The following is a 21,814-nucleotide window of genomic DNA, read 5'->3' as shown; positions in this document are numbered from 1 at the left end:
TTTCTGAGAACTATCCCTTTAACCTTGAGTAAATATCATTTTTCAGAGCTTTGAGCTTCACAAACAAAATTCCATTGTCCTACACTGTGGTGGTGATTTCTAATGAGAATCGAAGATCTGCATTAGCCACATGAAGTGACAGGTCTTGAGGCACAGATGTCAAGCTGTTGAGCTGCAGCAGAAACGAACACACACTGAAGATGTCGACACTTGGTGAAGCTCTTTCTCCAAACCTCTCCACAGGGCAGAGCCACTCTGTGTAAGCTGCTTACATCTGAAGCTGTTCATCTGCTGTTGTAAGAGGAAACGTCTCCTCATTGATATTATGAAACTCTGATATAAGGGAAACTCCATGCTACAGAGAATTCAAAGCTGTAGGTGGTCACCACACCAGCACGACACTGCGTACATTACCACTGATGGCAGATTCCTCTGTTTACTTCTTCTCACCATTATCCGATACAGTACATACACACACACATATATACACTCCGTCTCCCTCCGCCCCCTTTACGCTGCCGTGACAGATTTGTCACAAAGATGAATTCATCGTCAGCGCTGCAGCCAAAACAAGTAATTTGATTGCCCCGACCACAAATTAAGTTAGTGTGATTCAATTTTCGATTTGGGCTTCTCCCGCAGCCATACATCAAGGAAGACATATTTCATTACACAGCGAAACCACAGGCAGGCCGGCCGCGGTGGCCCCCCCCTCCATAGGAGGACATCATGGGTGCATAATGCCATTTACTCAATACCGCTGCAGGTACAGTGAGGCCGGTGTCAGTGCTAACAGACAACATGTTTAGCTTGTGCAGATAGCTGAATGCCAAGCTGTGACAACGGGCTTACAACCATGGCTGCACATAAAGAATAGAAAAAGTAAAAAAATGCACACCGACACACTCCTCCCTCTCCTTTAGCAGGTGGGACCCTCCTGGTTGAATGAAGACCTGCAGACTCGTGCTCAAAGCAGGACAGGAGGAGAGGAGAGGAACAGGTTTGTTCACTTTCACAACGCTAACAAGGGAGAAACAGTCTGCCTTCAGTAAATGCGCTGTTGGAGGCGTCACATTTACATAACATTTACATTTTACATTTACATTTTTGTATCCAAATAACGCGTCATGTCACCACATCCTGGTTTCACTCTCACCGTAATGACGCTGAGTTCAGGGAATCGTCTTGTGACTTGCTTCAACTGTGCAGCATTATTTTTGTCTGCAGGTATCAGAAGGTAAAATAACCTGTTGCCTAGTTTCATACAATACACAATTAACCATGGAGCAATGTGGGCTGGATTGATCTGATTGATAGATAGATAGATAGATAGATAGATAGATAGATAGATAGATAGATAGATAGATAGATAGATAGATAGATAGATAGATAGATGGATGGATGGATGGATGGATGGATGGATGGATGGATGGATGGATGGATATATGGATGGATGGATGGATGGATGGATGGATGGATGGATGGATAGATAGATAGATAGATAGATAGATAGATAGATAGATAGATAGATAGATAGATAGATAGATAGATAGATAGATAGATAGATAGATAGATAGATAGATAGATAGATAGATAGATAGATAGATAGATAGATAGATAGATAGATAGATAGATAGATGGATGGATGGATGGATGGTCGGACGAACGGATGGATAGATGGATAGATGGAAGGACGGATGGATGGATGGATGGATGGATGGATGGATGGATGGATGGATGGATGGATGGACGGACAGACGGACGGACGGATAGATGGACGGATAGACGGATAGACGGATGGACGGATGGACGGACGGACGGACGGACGGACGGACGGACGGATGGATGGATGGATGGATGGATGGATGGATAGATAGATAGATAGATAGATAGATAGATAGATAGATAGATAGATAGATAGATAGATAGATAGATAGATAGATAGATAGATAGATAGATAGATAGATAGATAGATAGATAGATAGATAGATGACACAATAACACAGAGAATAACTTTTTCCAGAATTTATCTTCTTATTTATTATTCATCCATTTCAAAGCTTATGCAATGCAATATAAAGTCACACGTTGTTTGAAAAGCAAAAGATATTTAAATAAATATATAACTGTATATAATCAATGCATGAGGGGACAGGTCGACCAGACATCAAATAATGAACAATTCAAATCAATTCAAATCCAATAGACTCTGTACACACTGACAACATAAAAGTAAAAACAACAATTTATAATAAATACGTTATTGAGAGTGAAAGAAAGGCTCGGTGTGTATTCCCAGCTGTAAAGGTAGTGTGCTCATCTTGTTAGAATTCTGATTCAATACCATCACATCTCCAAGCTGACTTCCTCCTGCTGAAGGTTTCTTCCTGGATTCTTGTTGACTAAATGGGTTTGAAAACACGGTGCTCAATCAGGGACTGCTTCCTCCTCCTCCTCTTCCTCCTCCTCCTCCTCCTCCTCCTCCTCCTCCTCCTCCTCCTCCTCTTCCTACTTCTCCTCCTCCTTCCCTCACAAGGCAGCCAAGATGTTTTCTAATTAAACTGCTGCCTGTTCTTCTGAGTAACCAGAGTTTGAAAGCTGTGTAGTGAGTATGCACCACTCGGCCTTTATTTAAAAATGAATATCTCTGGTGTGATGCTGCTCCTGTTTTAGTTTTTTTTTTTTTAAGTGCTATCGACAGCAGACCCTGTTCCGGTGTAGACACTGATGTTGTACCTAACAAATTACCTTGCTGTTGTATTCATGAAGTACAAGAGAACAATGTCTTTGCAGTAATGGGCCGTGATCAAACATGATTAGACGTGAAGGCGTGTGATGGTTGTGGTATTTTCCAATGCAGACATTTGTTCTGTATGTAAGATGCAGGAGAAACCTTGTTGGCACGTGAGAGGCTCACACCTCTTTTAAATTTCATTTGCGACTTGCAGCTGTAAAAATGTACAGTTATTCATTCTTGTTTTCCTGTTTTGTTGCAGCAACGTGACTGGCAAGTCAAGCTCGACAAACAAAACACTGTGTCATATTTCAAAATGCAAATGACTGTCAAAGACACTTCAGCTGCAACTATCTGCAGACACAGAAGCCATGTTAGTCTGAGCAGTTTGATATAGAGAAAACTGAGGTTTTTTCTTAATCCCCTGCACTGTATGTTTAGACCTACATGTTTAACGATGACAGTGATGGAGTGTGATGTGACGTGCAACCCACCCCATCAAAATGGTAATTTATAGATAGAATTTCAACTTACAGCTGAGGGCTGGAAAGCGTCCAGAATCCGGGGCCACTGGATTGGATGTCTGCTTTCTGCTGATGATGGAGTTCCTCGGGCCTCATCAAGCTGTGACCTGGTCAGCAGCTCAACTCTCCGGGCATGGTTTACTGTGCGGAAAATGGGAATTGCCCCCTTGAGGTTTGAAAAAACTGTTGCTCAAGGTGAAGTATCTCTTGCACAACTCAAATGGCAACGAGAATGTCAAGGAGTAAGATACATACCTTCGCTAAGACCCCCTATCAAACCACATTTCAAATTTCACACACTCATACATATCAGTTGAAAAGTGCTCACAATGTTAAAAAAGATAAATGATCTGCACCAATATTTAATGGGTTCTTCCTTGGGTCATCAGGCCCTACCCCTCCATAAAATGACATGGAAACCAGTTGAGAACAAACAAACAAACTGGAATGACCCTCAGTAGAGTGCAGATCTCCAGCAGCCTCCCTATGAAACCACATTTAAATGCAGTAGATCCGGATTTTCATTCAGATCTGCACCAGAATGTAGGCAACCCGCTTGATGTGTCAGATTGTTTATTCACACCAAACTCCCTCATAATTAAAAATGATAACTAACAGACAATATCACACATAACTTCCTTGGTGAAGTTTAAAATCATAATTTAATAGATCATCTAAAAATGAAGTTTCCCACTTGTTTCCTGTGCTACTTGTAGTAGCTGTAAATGTTGTTTCTTGGATGTTACCTGGACTCATAAAATGAATGTGTGCAGTTTCCCTCATATTTATGTCCCTGTCATGTCGTCTATGTCTCTATGACAGCCAGCATGTCAGTCCTCATTCTAACGATCTGGACGTCATATGAAACAGAGTAACTTGACCCCTGGGCAGCGGAAAGCGGCTCCATGGGACATCTCACACCGTAGATATATGGTGTGAGATGTCCCCCCCCCGTCTGATCTGCAAACCCTTCAGCAACGTCTCCAGGGGACACAGCTTGACCTTTGGAAATGAATGAGTGCATCCTTTTGATGGATTGCATCAGAGTTCATTAGCCATTGAAATGTGTAAATACATATAGAGTGAATTGACTTTATCTCTTTTGGGTTCTGCAGACTCCTAAATCACCAGCGTGGTCTCTGTCTTTCTCTAACTTGTGTCCTCTCCCTCCAGGGATTCTTCCGCATGCTAACTGCTCTCTTGAGGCCATGAAACGGTTCATATCTATAATCCCTGGAAGCCCTGTCCTCGGGTAGGGCCTCTACTAATGGGCAACAATATTCCGAGGAGAATATGGATATGATGACTTTGCAGATAGTTACTCTAAAGAAAAATATGACCAATCAGGTTTGAAGCTTAAAATGCCCCGAAAGAAAAGTGCCCTTCTCTTTCTCTGTTAAGTCTATCAATTCACATTTTCTTTTCTCCCCCTCTCCCTCCACTACTGGAATGATCCCTCGTGGCATTGTGTCTTCAAGGCTGGCTGCTCAGTTCTAGTGGAGATATGCTGCCTGTCTGGTGACGCAGGATGGAGGAGCACTCCAGAGACGGAGAGAGAGAGCAGAGACAGGAGGAGGGCGAGGGAGGCAGCGACAGAAACACCCACCAAGCGTGGCCTGTTTCTGGAAAATGATAATCTGTTGTGCCTCCCTCTTCATCCAGATGCCAGGGCTGTGGGATTCCAAATTACGGCTGTACATTTTGCACAACTGCCTCATGCTTGATTACCCGTGATCTGAGTTTTCACTCTCTTTTTTCCGTCGCTGCACTTTGCGTCTCCTTTCATTTAGTCTCTTTTGCTTTCTTTCTCCTCTGGCGGCCCTTGTTCATTCTTCTTCTCTGCGTGTCCAGCATGTCCACGCTTATAACCTCGACGTACTTTTAGTTCTGTGGTCTTCATGATCTTTCTCTTAAGATTAAAATTATCCAAATGTGACAACATCCATCGCTCTTACTTACGATGTCGCACACACACCATCAATTTTCAAAAAAAGGCCGTGTATTATGTCTTTAGTACGATTACTCCAGCCCGATATTTTGCAACGTAGCATCTTGCTTCTATCAGCCTCCAAAACTCTGAATGGATTGTCCACTCACTGCAGATCACTTATTCCCTCCGATGGGGGAGAAAGGCTGAACCTTTCCTGCAACACCCAATTCTCATCTTTCCATCTGATTCTAGACATCTGTGAAGTCTTGTGGCTCACTCCCTCATCTGGTCTTAATGCTTTAATATTTCATGCAGTTCAGGGCCTTCTTTGTAATCTGCAGCCGCAGCACTTTTTCTGGACAGTATTTGAATTATGTGCCTCCCGGCCATTCTCTGATTCAAGCAGGAAGCAGTCGTTTCCTTGAAAAAGAAATAGGGGTCACTTGTCATAATGGTGGAACACTTCTTCGCTAAATGGATGCTAAGATTAGCTCTTCTGTAAAAGCATGAGTCATTATCCTCACTATGCAAAGTAAAGGAAGAGGCCATTCCATATTTAAGAGGACAGGGCCGGGATTTCAGTAACAAAGGAGGAGGAACTCCTGGGGGAGGTGAAATGAACGTCAATGGCAAACGTCTGGGTGGCAAAATATTCCATCACAAATTCTAATTTAATTTTTTTTTTTTTGGTAGATGCTTTGACTGCTCCTCCATGAAATGTTAATGTGCACTGCTGAGAGGAAGACAACATGAGGCGAAGCTGCAGAAACAAGACGCTGTTCCAGAGCCGCGGAGACACTTTGCCTCCGACTGCTTGACAAGCAAACACAACACAAAGTTCCTGCTGTGGCTGTGTGTCTGGCTGCTGCACCACAGTTTAACTCCATGGCTGAAATATAATTACAGAGGGACACAAGTACCTTCTCCAAAAGAGGAAGATGTTGTAATAGCATTCACATATGAATTTGTACACACACAAACACACACACACACACACACACACACACACACACACACACACACACACACACACACACACACACACACACACACACACACACACACACACACACAAACACACACACATACACTTGCCTCTTTAGGTCTCTCCACAGATGTCCTGTAGTGTTTAAGGAAATACACTACAGACAGAAACATGTAAAACATCTGTTCCATCTACCCCAAAATTTCCCATTGTATTCATATCTATATTCTGAAGGTGTTAATTAGTGTTAGTTTTGTTTTTATATCAGTCAGAGTTTTCCCCATTAAATATGTTTTTTCAATGACTGAAACTTTATGTAGGCATAAAAAGACCTAATCAAAATCCCCTTTGTTAAACGAGTGTGTCTCTAATATGTCAACAAAGTTAAATCAAGTAATTTGATCCTGGCTTTATCCAATGTCTTGGAGTTCTGTACTAGAAATGTATTGAAAAGCAAGGTCTTGTAAATACATTTTAGAAGATGGGGCCTCATTTGCATATTCAAATAATTTTTTAAAAAGGGGGACGTTTCCTCGTGATATTACTTGAATTTTTTACCCTACTGACTCGAAGTGTTGTGCCCAGTCCGGACCTGTGGCCCCTCAAAGAGAGTCCGGGACTGTCCCGAAGCCACTTCTGCTTTTCTATGGTATTGTCCTACTGAACCATTGCCCCAGTTTCAGGTCGCGTGCTCTGTGGACGAGGTTTTCTTTCAGGCCCTCTTTGAATTTGGCTGCATTCATCCGTCTTTAATTTCCAACCGGCCGTCCTGTTCCTGCAGCTGAGAAGCCGACTCTGTAGCCTGATGCTGCCGTCAACATGCGTCACTGTAGGGAAGGTAAGAGCGAGATGACGATCAGCCAGGAGGTCTAATGTACCTCTGCCCAGTGTGTGAACTGTTCACAGTGAGGTGTGAGATGTGTGATTTATGTAATTTTGCAGAACAATCATTTTCTCCTCGGTAATTGGATGCAATTTCAGGTAAAACTATCATTTGATTATAGGGTTAATAAATTAGCTTTTGCTGTTTGGAACTTTGACATTTTCATCTGCAAATTGTACCTGTTTTGTTTCCTCCTCCTCCTCTGTCTGAACTTTGCAGATCAGAGTGAATTCAGTGCTGCAGGTTGTTGTTCAGCACATTGCAGATTCCCTCACTTCTTTCTTTTAGGATGGTAATATTTCACTGCTCCAAACTAACGTTGTGGGTTTTTGCAGCTTTGATTCCACTCATGTCACCATCCCCCCAAAAAAGATGACCCACGAGGCGTCTGGCTCCATACTTCTGCCGCCCCCCCACCCCCCGTCTCTATCAAAGTGCCATTTCTGCAGCATAGATTAAATTACTGCCTATCAACTCTGCAGCTCCTGCACAGACAGATATATTTTAAATTGCTGTGGAAAATCAGAAAGATCATCAGAGCGTTCCCTGTAATTCACACTTTTACTGGAGAAATGATTCAGAGTAGCCAATAAGTTTCCCTTGTTACAAGAATTGTGGAGGAGTTAGAGTTTACCTGCTGGCTACTCCTGCTGTGGAGGAAATATGGTCTTTGACTGAGGGATATTCAAGATTGAATTTCTGTATGACTTTGCATACTGCTCGACTTGTGGAACAGTGATAACACAAGCATAGTGACGGTGGCATTTTTTGCATAATATAGCCATCTTTTATTCTGGCCTTCTACGCCTGGTCTCATGATCGCAACAGACGACAAAATTATGACAGCAAGTCGACTCAAGGTCATCTTACTGGCTTTTTGAATTGCTGCACAATTTACGGAGATCATGGTTCAACTTTGTGCCACAGTTCTCACCGTACAAATCCCTCATTCCATAGTTTTCCTGATCTTTTTTCAGACATGAATTCCTGAGAATGTCTGAAAAGTATCAAGTATTTTTGTTTACAGTTTTACGTCTGTCTTGTGTTAGGAAAGGCATGAAAACACCTACTCTCCTCCTCCAGTACTCGGCTGGCAAGAGAAACTCAAGAGGATGTTCCCAGCAAATGATGCATTCTTTCATACTCTGGAGGATATCCATGAGATTATCTGATGTTCAATTCATGTCTGAAAGCAGCTCTCGTGATATTTGGTTGCATTTCACCTCCAAAATATGTGACTTCATTAATCTGCTGGTTTACAGCTTGTCTGACTGAAAGCTTGTGTTTCTTCTAACTTTGAACTTGTTTCCCCGTGTTCAGATCTCAGCAACTCTGTGGAGTCCCATGCATGCACAGTATTCAGCCAGAGCAAAAAGAAGAAGACCCAACTTGTTATAAACCGGATTTATCCTTTACAGTCTGACACGTAACAATAAGTTCACAGTCATGCAAATACCTCCCGATTAGAGGCGTCTTCTAAATCCTCTGCGGGGAAAGTTCATTGATAGCTTCTGCAGCCACGACTTACCCAGGCAAGCTTCTTTTCTTGCCTGCCCTACATTCTGCAGCCATATTGTTTGCATTCAGAGGCAGTGCCCACACAGCTGGAGGATAAGCCAAGTCTCTCGGCAGATAAAGTATGGCGCCATTGGCTGCTGCACCCTCTTTTCATTTCCTTCTGTCTACTGGGGTGTCAGGGGCTCCTGGCCACAGCTGTAAGATGAATAGTACTGCACCACTCCACTTTGTCATGGTGTCCAAGAAATGGCATTGAGAGAGTCTCGGGCTCTCGTTAATGGGATCTCTGCAGCCCTCTGTAACCTTGTCCGTTCAGAATAGGCCGAATCTTTAAAGTTGTCCGATACCAACATTCCCTAGAGATTCAAAATCTCCTGTGGATACTGATGCAGGCAGAAGACCCCATTAACTACATGCAGCAATTCAATCTTAATTTATTTCATTTGACTTTTAAAATCCTTTTCAGGATGTGATAATTGAGAATAAATAATCAACATCACCAGTATTCATTAGGCAGCCTTGATATGCGTTACCATGTGTTTTAGTGTGTGCATGATGGTGTAGCTGAGTGCTATATTTATCTGTTTGTACGTGTGCAAGGCCGCATGTGTGCTTAAATAAAACCTCGCCTTAAATCCAGACGCACACGCCACGCATCTTCCAGCGCAGCTTCCTCCCTGTTCAGTTTGGTTGTTCCTGCACCAGGGGCAACAACAGCTACCTGCTCCGTCTCACTGTTCTCATGGAAACGCATCAAAGCAGCCGAATGACAGACAAAAAATGAGAGAGCGGGAGCGGGGGGGGGGGATTCAAGGCACCCGAGTCACCCACTCAACCAGCACACACTGCACGCATTTGTCGGTTTCAGGGTGCGCCCCATACATATTTCAGTGGTTTGAAGATATTCCTCCATATTGGGTTGTCCCCATGTGATGAAAGCAGGGCTGACACATGAGAGAGCCCGGGGCCGGAGGAGTTTGGAACCGAGATTAAATCAGAGATGCCCGTAGGCCCACAGGCGGTGATTACAACAGCTCCCATTAAAAGCAGCCTTGATGGAAATCCACAGCGGCATGTGTCTATGGGGAGGAAACGAGGGAAGGATGCGTGCACGGCCACCTTGTAGACATAAGGCAGTAAATGTTGTGGGGTTGAGTGGTAGTGATAGCCGGGCATATGCAGCAGCAACTGTTGTCAACTGTCACAACAGCTCCTCCGCCAGCGAGCGGGACGCCAGGACCAGACTGGGGCTGGGCTGAGGCGTTCAAGGGTATAAATTAGGATTGCCGTCTCGGATGAGCTTGTTGAGTCTGTGGCGTTTCTAGAGCACAAAGGAAACCTGCTGCGTGCAAGAGTAATGCTGATGACTGGATAATTCCTTTGATATGATCGCATAGCAGGCGTCCTCTGTCTTCATGAGCCGGGCTCACACACAGCCAGAGCTGTTCATGGCTCAATATCACTGAAATATGCTGAGAAGATGAAGGTTTGAAACTTTAAAAGACATAATAATTCACTTTTAATTCACAGTTAGATTTATGAGCAACAAAACACATTAGTACTTCATTTAAATAAATTCCAACAGCTTTAGTTAATGTGTTATGGCACGTTCACACAACACAGAGATGAGATTACAAACAAAGACAATACAAAGACACAAATAGACATGAAATTCAAATCATTAGCTTCACTCACTGGAGTCGAAACATTTGAACTTGAATGAAGAAGCAGCTTTGAGAATGAAACTCACCGGGGACACTCCTGACACCAACCTGGTGCTGCCTCAGCAAGTTTTGACAAACTGACGTTATCGAGTCTGTTTGCTGACCTTTAGACTTTATGACATCATGTTACTGCCCAATTTCTTTATAAGCTATGGATGAATATTTTTTTGCAATGATTTGACTTGGGACTTCTGGTTGTGTCTGTGGACCTGTGCCTTGTTGTTGTCATTGTGTTTTTGTTTTTTTCTCTTCTTGCATTTTAAATGATTTCCTGTCTTATCTTATTTTCCCCATGTGTCTCTTTTCTGTGCACTTCACTTCCTGTCTGTTTGCCCTACTTCACTGATCACTGGCCCCTCCCTGATTACTTACACCTTCATCCTGTTAACTCCTGTATTAAAACCCTGTGTTTCCCTCTGCTCCTCTTTGAGAGCTTCAGTGTTTCTCTTGTGTTTTTGACCAAGCTTTGTTTGTTGACCATACCTTTTTGCTTCATGGTTTTTGGACACCTCTGTCTTTCCGTGCACAAAACCTTTTTAGTCTTAATTAAAAAATTGGGGCGTGCATCATCTACATTTGGCTCCAAACCATCTCGATATGACAGTGAGGGAAGTGACCTGGGAGACGTGGTTTCTAAAATCACTTGTTTGCTGATAGTATATAAGTGTCAGTTTTAAACATTGGATTTTTTTTATAAAACGTATAATCAGGGTCAACTGCTTCACATTTGAAAGCAGCTACAGTAAAGAGTGTTGATATGCAAACAAAACTTTACATGAATATTGACACCAATGGGTGATATGTTTCACTGTTTTTCTTAGTCCAAACTTTGTACTTCATATTATCATTTCTATTATTCCTGTAATATAAAAGCCATATTACTTTTATAATGTGATATGATCGTCGTCTATCTAGAGTGGACTCCATGAACACGCAGCTGACTCAGCTGAATGAGTTGTAGATTTGGACAGACCTCCTATTTTTCCCAGTAACACAATCTTAGAGTCTGCAAATCTAGACATGTGGGCGCAGTTCCAACCTGAACTACAATGGAGTTCAGGTTGGAACTGGAAATGGAGTGATAATAAAAGATGGAACAAAAAGTGAGAATATAAAAAAAATTGGCACTGAATGGACAAAATGTTGGCATTGACCGTGAGCTGGGGTTTTGCAGAATTGTCTAATATTGACAAGTTCATCTGTGTGTGGCTGGTCGGGCTCAAGGCTGTCTCGCTGTGAAATCAAACTTTCAACACAGACTTTGCTGGAGTAAGAAACCCACAATACAAAGGTTTTATTAAACATTCGGAAATTCCAGCCTCACACTTTACATCCACAAAAATGCCTCCAGGGAACCTGATTTTACAAAGTGCTGTGTGCTCTCCCTCACACAGTTTGGCAATGTGACATGTTTCTGCACTCACACTGGGGTGTAGGGTTCAGTGCTCAGGTCGATCTGGGGCCTTGAGTTCAGCATTGGTCAGGTGACCCCAGTGATGATAACAATACAAGAACGTCTTATGAAAATGTAGAGAAAGTCATTGCACCATTTTACTGTAATTGCTTCAGTTTTTATACAATTTTTAGTGCTTCATTTTATTTGAGTAATTTGTTTACTTGTTAGGTGAGATTGGACATGCTCAGGGGGATGAGGCTGTTTTTAATCACTTTCACTTTATTTTACTGGATTTTAGTTGAACCTTATTTTTATTAGATCCACTTAAATTTATTTCACTCACTTATGAATTTTACCTACTGCCTTATGTTTAAGGGGCTCTGCAAATAAATGAAACCTATGAATATTTTGCAGAACACCACTCGTTATCGACATGGATTACTTTACACGCAGTGAATCCAACAAAACACTTAGGACCCTTTAAGATGCCCCCCTTCTTGACACGTGGCAATAGACAGGGGAGATTTGGCTTTGAGAAATACAGGAGAAAAAAATGATTGCACACAGAGAGATGAGGAGGCCATCCAGAAAATTCCTTTTATTGCTTGATGTAGTTGATGCTGCTGCTGTATCACAGCAACTAGTCAAATTGAGGTTGGGAGCCCTGTTCATCTCTGACACTTCCGGTAGAATTGATTCAACCAAAAAACTTGCACCCGTGTGAATCCTGGTGGGAGTGTGCTCTAACTCCGAGGCCCGCTACAGGAACAGAATATTGTTGGCACCGTGCCTGGCTCAGCCTTTGAAAGTCTTTAACAGAACAGTTCCTCTCAGCGCTGACAATATTCGGCACGAGGATGTGAAGGCTATCATTTGATCCACACTACAGAGGCAAGTGTTTATCAGGAGGAGGTCCTTCAATTTGTTTGGCAGCGAGTTAATCTATTCCACTTAGACTGAGAAGAGACAAGAGGAAGGAGCTGCACCACCCTTCACAGCAAGAAAAATAAAATGGGCAGGAAAAACCTTTTGGTATTTATTTCTGGTTCAACAAACGGAACAAACGCAAGCAGACAAAGGTTTTGACATGATATTCACATTCAGCTGCACAGGGCTACATCCCTGCTACATTTACATTTGAAAACCATTTCAGTCCACTCGAGCATTTTGTCTCTCTAGCGCTTTGAATTCCAGTCCATTTCAACACAACTGAAAATGCACATCACATGACCACTCGTATAAAGGACATGAGCATGAGCTGAAGGTTGTTAGATACAGAATTGTTGCAGATTGCTTGAATGAGAAGTTGTATCATTGGAAAATACAGAAATTAATTGCACAAGAGCGGTTAGCAAAGACAACCGGGTCAGCTACACTTGTAATAGATATCAATGCTGTGTTCTATGGTAGCCGAAGCTAACGCTGGTTGTTATCTTCTGGAAAGGGGGGGTCATGTTATAGGAGCCTGTCTATCTGTTTCAGCCCGTCCAGACTAAAGCGCAGCTCCTGGAGTTTTCAAACTAAAACAGGATCAGCAGTGTTTCCAAACTTCTCAGTTTTAGTGAATCCAAAAGGTAAGTTAGTTGTGTATGGCTGAGATGTGCACAGAGGCCAAAGCAACTTTTCTGCTCTATCAAAAGCAGCAGCAAACAGAGCTACTTCAACACAGAGAAGCATGATTTCCATTATGTTATTTTCAGACATACTATCACTAAAAGGGATACTTAGCTAAATTCTGGCAACGTTTCTAGAGGGATTGGAAGTCCCACCTAGGAGGATTTAATTAATGCTTTGAATGAATAACATTTCACCAATTTCTCTCTCAGTCCTTGGTAATCAGTTCTGGGCCATTAATGAGAGGATGACTATCGACTGGCAACGCAGGCTGCTATAATTGAATGTGTAGAGGCCATTAAACATTCCTAATCAAAAGCAAAGACTCCAAAGCCGTCGTTCCTGTAGAACAATAAGATGCAACAGCAATGGGAGCGTGTTTGCATAGGGACAAGGGGGGAAATGATGGCTGAGTATCTATCCTCGTCTACAGGGTAGGTCTCTGTTTTCTTTATTGTGCTATCAGTGCCAACAGTTCAGAAGTTGACAGCCCAGAAAATAGGCTGGATTTCTCAGGGCACGGCACCATATTGAATTTGCCAAGTTAGTGTTTTGATCCAGACAGCTGAAAGGGGACAGAGTAGAAAAACACTTTGTAATGGAAATGTTCTCCGAGGCTCCATCCTACATGCAAACAGGGCAGTAAATCACTAACAGTGACAATGGTGTGATGTTGGGAACCACTGCCCTCTTATTGACTTGGCATTATTGATCCGACTTCACTAGCACCACAACTCATATGAAGTTGTTAGGTCAATATCGCCGGTTAACACAACCAAGGGGGCCTGGCCTCTGCTCGAGCCCCATAGTCTTTCGTGTGCCATAAAGCACTTTGTGAAAATGAGATTTGTGGAATTAATTGTGCATAAAACCCTCGTTATTGCGATTTTATTATCTTTCAATGTTCTTTACTGTCGTGTTTATGCAACTCCAAGAGATCATGTGTCAATCAAAGGCTGTGGGTGTGTGAAATAATTTGATTTCTGTGACCCTTGTGCTTCTATAACTGTCAGACAGCCACGACTTAGTGTTGTTGTTAAACCTCACGTATGATTGATTCATCACATGAGCACATAGAATTGATGATTCAGAGTACATTAGTCCTATTCCCACATTACTCATGCAGGAATAAATATTTAACTGCAAGCAAATGTCATTATATGCAAATCTGTGGAGACCTATTAGGTTTTTACGGTGTGCTGCAAAGATTATCAGCCCCTGGGTGTTTGGAACAGGAAATGTAAACGCCCTCACAAATTGGCTACGCAGATTCATGTGTTATATCTCTCAGCATATGAGATAAGCAGAAGCATGCGGGAACTCTATTGGTAATTAAACCTTGAGGTTGTTTCATCGCGTATATACAGACCTGCATGTTGATGATGTGGCAGATCGGTGTTCTCTTGATGTCACCCACATGATGATCCATAGAAGGAAGCAGGAAAGAGGGAAAACTCGGCGTGAATCATTATGAGGAGCACGTTGCCTCTTCAGTAATTGCGCGAGGGACCTTGTTGTTGCACTTCAAATTGTTTGTTTTGTCCTTTCAAGGTCTGCTGCACCTCGGGAGCACGGGCGCTCCTTTGCCTTTCTGCAGCAGTTTGTCAACATGACTCTCTGTCCAGCGGAGCAGAAAAAGGGGTCCGGCCCATGTCTCGTCTCCTGGCATGTCGCTCACATTGTCCGGATGAGGGGAGCGAGAAGGTGTTTATGCTTGTAAATACCAAACAGACATCCGCCTGCTGCAACCATCCGCCGGTCAAGCCATGTATAAAATGCTGTTGGGGTCTTGAGACCTCGCCTGGGTTCCAAACTTTTGAAATTTGGAGACCGCAGCTATAAGTGTCAGTATCCTGGTAGCACACTATCAGCACTGCAATACCAATACCAATCCTGAGTCAGCATCATGATTTATTCAGTATTTTTTTTATTTGTTTGTGAATCCTACTTTGTGTTCTGACTCCATACGTCCATTCTCTATCCGCTGGTCCTTGTGAGGGTCTGGGGGGGGGGCACCCTGGACAGGTTGCCTGGGGCTCGCTGGTTTCACGCTTTTACACAGGTGGTTGTGGTTTGTTGTTGGGTTTGGCTGAGGGAATTCACCTCACTGCAGATATATTGTGTAAAGCACATTAACAAAACCAGTGCTTAACTGGCATCCAGTCTCCTACTATAAGTCTCAGTTTTCAAAGTATTCTATAGCCTAACGGTGGCAGCTCACAGCAAACCATGCTAGCAACAAATGGTACCTCACTGTGTGTCATCATATCAGTGAAAATGTCAGTTTGAGTATCAGGGAACAGAGTGAGGACACAGAGGCTCAGAGGAGGAGGAGGAGATGCTGCAGGAGTGGACTAGGATCTATCTGGTACATTTCGGTCATATTTTCCACTCTGAAGTTGGTTCAACATTGGATCTGCTTTGAATCCAAGCAGAAAAAATTCACAGCTGGTGTTTTCTGCATAAGAGCAAGATCCAAACTTTTCAGAGCTATCTCTCTAGCCCACTGGCAGTAAGAGCCTTAACTTGGGAGAGGCGGTGGACTAGTGGCAGAAACTTGGACTATGGGCAGAAAAGGTCTCTGGTTCGTCTCTGACTCCACGGAGAAACAACAAAAAGACGAACCTGGATTGATCTGTCCAAAAGTCCAAGAGGATTCTCCCTCTAGTGCCCCTGAGCAAGACACCTTACTCCCCCAACATCTGCTCCCTGGGCGCCGTACATGGCTGCTCACTGCTCTGTGTGTCCTGCACCAGATGGGTTAAAAGCAGAGGTTAAATTTCCCTACAATTGCATGAGTGTGCTTGTGCATGTCTGTGCATGTGTTTGGGACAAATAAATGTATCTTAATAAATGTATCTTAAAAGAGAGCTTTTCTATAGAGTTAGAGTTCCTGCATGGTGCAGAAAAGCACAACTTTTAAGTGATATGTTCTGAATTCTCCTAAAGATTACACAGTTTGTGTAGCTGTGGCTTTATCTGCCCACCGTTTCATTATTTTGAAGAACAGAGGTTCATTGGAACAGATGCTTTGAGGCATCATATATGGTGCCTCAAAGCCTTATCTGTATATGCTCCTCTGCAGCATGTTAGCAAAGCCTGTAAACTGCCGGAGGATGGAAACCAAGGCCTGGAGCTGAATGTCCACCTGGATGTGGTCCGTCTTAATGTGAAATAAGCCAATAAATCTCAATCCTCAAGTGTCCGCTTTTATCCAAACGCCCATGCTCATGGATTTGGGGGGGCCTAATTGTTTTTCCCCTAATGATTTGACAAATGTTGCAATTAACTGAAACAAATTCTCCACCTGCTCCTGTAAAGCCTTATTTATGTGAATTCTTGTAAACATGCATGATAAACAAAACAGAAACCTAACTGAGATATGCAATTGAAGTTTTTTTTAAAGTGAAGCTAAGAAAAATACTTGTTGATTACATGTTCAGATCACTGTGTGACAGCGTTCTTGATCAAAATCGATCTCATCAGATCTGAGGCCTTCTAGTCGACCCTGACCTTTGACCTCCCTCTCCAAAGTCCCCCAATTTAAACACACTCACATATCTGCTCTGCCTATACGACAGCAAATATTTCTGCTCATGTGCTTGCAAACACAACAAAACATTTTATATCCTTTAATATACAACAACTGAACAAAGCTATTTTTGTGTGGTTGAGATGTGTCACATGTAGAAGTGGGAAGTAAAGAGGTAGAAATACTTTGTGACTGTACTTAAGTAGATTTTTCACGTATCTGTACTTTACTTGAGTATATATTTTCCTAATGACTTTTTAATTTTACTCCCTACATTTGAACACAAATCTCTGTTCTTTCTACTCCTTATGTTCTCAAAACTGGTTCGTTACTTGAGCAGCCGAGGTCGAGTGGCTGTACCGTTAATGATCATTCTCCTACGGAAACCTTGTTACGACTTGTACTTCCTCTAGATAGTCAAGTTTGATGGTCGATCCGAGGACCTCACTAAACCATCCAATCGGTAGCAGTGATGCGTGTACAAAGGGCAGGGACTTAATCAACGTGAGCACATTCCTCATCAATTTATTCCCTGTAAAGAATTATCCAGGAGCTCCTGCAGGACCTCGGTTCAGTTCAGTCTTTATTCTTCTGTCTGAAATTTGGCAGCAAAACTACACCGTGTCCAGTGATATGTTTTCTTTCCCTGTACTAGCACTGAGCAGGTTGTTGACAAAATAAAAAAACAAGAATTATCATAAGGGCCCTCGTGTATCATTGAAGTTAAAGAAGAAATACTTTTTACTTTTGTACTTAAGTACATTTTAGAGACTGTACTTTCTTACTTTAAATTGAGTAAAGGAGTTGAATAAGTACCTCTACTTTTACCAGAGTCTTTTTTTAAACAAGTATCTGTACTTCTACTTAAGTTTAGGACGTGAGTTCTCACATGAAACAATGAAATGACTCCAACTCTTTATTTTACATTTTACTGTGAACCTGTACTTCCTACTTACTTCGCGAGATCAGGTGTTTTTCAACATTGTTCTTTGAGAATAAAACATTGATCTTGTTAGATCCAAATAAAATCCAGTATTTTCATTAGGAAACCTTTGGCCCTTGATGGAGGTATGCCCGCTGCTGAGTGCCAGTTTACTTTATACTGATATTATTTGATTCACCTTTAAGATGATTTTCAATCCCTCGTTGACACATGTGAACTCCGTCTGCTCTGAAGTCAGCAAACTTCAGCTCTGCCTCACCTTCTTAGATTTTCTTGGCAGAAAGCTCAATAAGAAAAATACTGTGCTTGCTGCAGGATCTTACACATTATAGGCGTCTCCACTTCAAACTGTAACTTGTTTAAGTATGAAAACCCCTGGTTAGTTCTGCTCTGTTTAAGTGTCAAAGGCTCAAAACAAGGACCCTGAAACTTAAAAAAAGCTAAATTGAAATCAGCAGTTTCTAATTTCATTATTTAAACCTCCGCTTTAAAGGGGTAGTTCACAAAAAAAATGAAAATTCACTCATTATCTACTCACCACTGCTGATGGATGGATGAGTGAAGTGCTTGAGTCCACAAGACACTTTTGGAGTCTCAGGGGTAAACAGCGTTGCAGCCAAATCCAAATACGAATCAAGTAAATGGTGACTCCTTCTTCAGATAGGAATGAGTTAACAGACAGAATCCACAATGCACATAACAAACCTCTAACTTCTTTGTCACCAATAACATTCTAGACAAATCGCCAGATGATATATACACTCGTCATGGTCCAAACAAAAGCAGGAGCAAGGAAGAGAATTTAAAAAGGTCACGCACAAAAATGTGATCCAATGTTGGTATAAATATTGACATTGACCAGATCACTTTAAGTAGAGGTAATCTGCAGCTGCTGGGAGAGCTCAGTGACTGATTGATACCACTCTGATGAAGGCTAATCTATACTACTGTAAACATGCAGTTTCAGCGTTCAGCTTGCTAATTAGGGAAGCATTAAGAGTTAAATCAGGAGAACAGCTAGTTTACACAAACAGATTATGTATGGATTAGACTAACGAGATTAAATGGGGTGGTTTGTGAACCATACTGGTGCTGGCTATAGACCTTGTGTAAAGATAGACAATGCAACTGCACTTCCTCCCACTATCCAGAAATAAAGCAAAATATCATGTGTACAATCGCTCCCATTTAGCACTTCAGTAGCCATCGGGAGAAGGTGCTGCAGTAACACAGTGACACTCAACTAAGTGGGTGTCAGTCGCAGCTGTCAATCATGATGTTTCAACCCATTTTATAGCATCAAATAAGTATTTAAAATCAAACTTAACAGAAAAATGAACACTTGAACATACAGCAGTGTGATAAGAACTGCCTACACTGACAGAAACCATTGTTTTTATATGAAGTGTAGCCCACTTTGATTTTTAGTTTGGCCCATGTCCTCTCTACTAACATGGAGGCTTTATAACCTGTTCTGTAGCCAGCCACCAGGGGGCAATTGAGACACTAAAGTTTTCTCTTTTGGGGAGCAGACATAGTCCATCTTCGTATTCAGTCTACGGTGATGGTAGGATGATCTTGTTGGCCTTGGACTCAGCTGTTTCCTGCGTTGTGTTCCAGTTTTTAAGCTAAACCTAGTTAGCTGGTTGCTAACTGTAGCTTCATTAGAGTAGTAGAATTAACTAACCTTCAACTTAAAACATTTCAGTTGAGTTCAAGACCCACAAAGCTTTAATTAACAACAGTCCTTGGGAAAAGAAATTCAGTACTATGTTATTTTCTACCACCTTCTACAGATGACAGCAAAATGACACAGCAGCATTAACGATCACCTTTGCTAAAGCATAATAAAAAGTGCTCAAGCATTCTGCACAAATAAATTGCTTTTTTATTTTGTGTTTAGCACAGCCTCTTTAGAATACATTGTGTGGTGTTGCTGACATTACAAATACAATCCACACACGCCTTAATGCAAATAAACAAGTCTGTATATAAAAATTGACTGGCAGAACTTTTACTTCCTTGTCAGTCACAGTGATGGATTATGATTAATTATACTGCAACTCCTGCTGGGGAATCAGTCAGACAGACTGAGACGTGGTTCTTAACTGTGATGCTCGCTGTGCTGAGCTTCAGACGAGAGAAGAAAACAAACCTCAGCTCAGCACCAAACTCCTTTTTTCTTTTTCCAACTATATATCATACCTGAAGTAAATAGGGTAGAATTTTGATTCTGAGTCTGGAGGCATGATGGAGAGGTTTTATACATAATCAAGAAATGTTTTCCAGTTCCAATGGATTAAGTTCGTCCCCTAAGAGAGAATTTTCATCTTTTCAAAGCTTAGAAAAAACATTACATCATTCAACAAAATTGAAAAGGAGGTTGGTTTTGGAGATTTCCAAGATATAAATTCTCTTTCCTTTGCTAAGAGTTGTAAAGGTGAAGATATTTCCATTTCAGCCTGTACATTGTGCAATGGTTCTAATGGCTAACAGTGATCTTGGCTTTATAGTGGCACATTTAAGGGAGTTGATATTGTCTGAAACACTGAAGAGCAGAATCGTTAAAGTCACATTCTGGGTTAGACTCGGGATATACTGTATATTCAGCTTATCTGGGTTTATGGAAGACAACTATGGAGGGAGGGGAGTTCAATGTATGAATGATTTCTTAACCGTTCCTTATACTTGAGAACAAATGTTGAACTGTGTGGTCAACTGAATTAATCTGTGGGAGTACAGATTTAAGGCTTACATTTTAAATTGATATGGGACGATTATTATATTATCCATAGTCGGTGAGTTTGTTATTTTTCATTTTTTTAAGACATACAGAACAATTAAATTATAATTTTTTTCCGCTGTAAACTAATATATAATCTGTATCACATTAATCACAAAAACTAGAAAAACAAATCTTATCAAAGGTGGGTGTTGTGAGTTGGAATCTGGAAAGCTGCACTGGTTTTCAAATCTATGCTGAAACCTGTTCAACTTTTCCCTAAAGATTAATATTTGGGAAGATATATTTGTAGAAAGAGAAATATAGTTTGTCTGAAACATCAAATGGATTTTGTGAGGGGAAAGTTGCCATTAAGATATGAAGTGAGGCAGCTGGATGCTTGAGATGAGGGACACATAACCTGCTGCCTTTCACTCCATAATTAAACGTGTAAGCGTAACACTGTAATATTATATACTGTATATACTACATTTTTGTAGCGAGGATCTTATATTAAATTCTGATTGTAAACCATGGAGAACTCATGGGGATTTTTTAGCCATATTGCCTATCAAGTATACTTATTGCATCAGTAAAATCTGCAAGAGGTTTAGGGTGTCCTAGAGCAGTAAATTAGAAGCTGAATCAGAATTATTCTCCCCCATGAAAGTGTCTATAGTTTAGAAACTCCTCATCTCTGAGCAACAGAGCATGTAAACCCAGGAGGGAAGGGGCTGGGGGTTGGGGAGTGAGGGGTGTTCTTAATATTAAGAGGAAAGTAAAGATCTATCTCAAGTGGTACATGATCAGATATTGCTATAGCCGGATAGTCCACTGATTCAGCAGGGCTTAGAAAGTGCATATCTATAGTATAATCCTTTGGTATCTATAATCTTATGAAATATATCAAAATAATCTATACAAGAAAGTATTTGGTGGATATTAAAATAAAAATAAAGACTTATAGTTTATGGATTGAATCATATCCAAAGGTTGAAGCACCCATTATCTTCCAGAGATGATCCTCCTTTGATCCCTTTACTCCCGTCGCTATCTCCCTGTATTTCTTCCACAATTGGCCGGGTATAAGTAAACTACTGGTGCTTAGAGTGATGCAAAAAACAATCCAATAAAACTTCCTCAGTTTTAAAGGAATACGACAGCCTGCTGATGTGGCAGCGAGGTGGAATATCGACGAAGCATCCCTTTAGTACACAACCAATGCTAAGTCTTTGCAGCCTGAGTAATTTTTCATACATTCCTCTGATGACGTGACAGGTCTCGGCCCCGGCCTATACGTCATCATAAA

The sequence above is a fragment of the Limanda limanda genome, chromosome 7 (genome assembly GCF_963576545.1).
Source record: "Limanda limanda chromosome 7, fLimLim1.1, whole genome shotgun sequence".
Classification (NCBI taxonomy): Eukaryota; Metazoa; Chordata; class Actinopteri; order Pleuronectiformes; family Pleuronectidae; genus Limanda; species Limanda limanda.
This window is presented reverse-complemented; position numbering follows the sequence as displayed.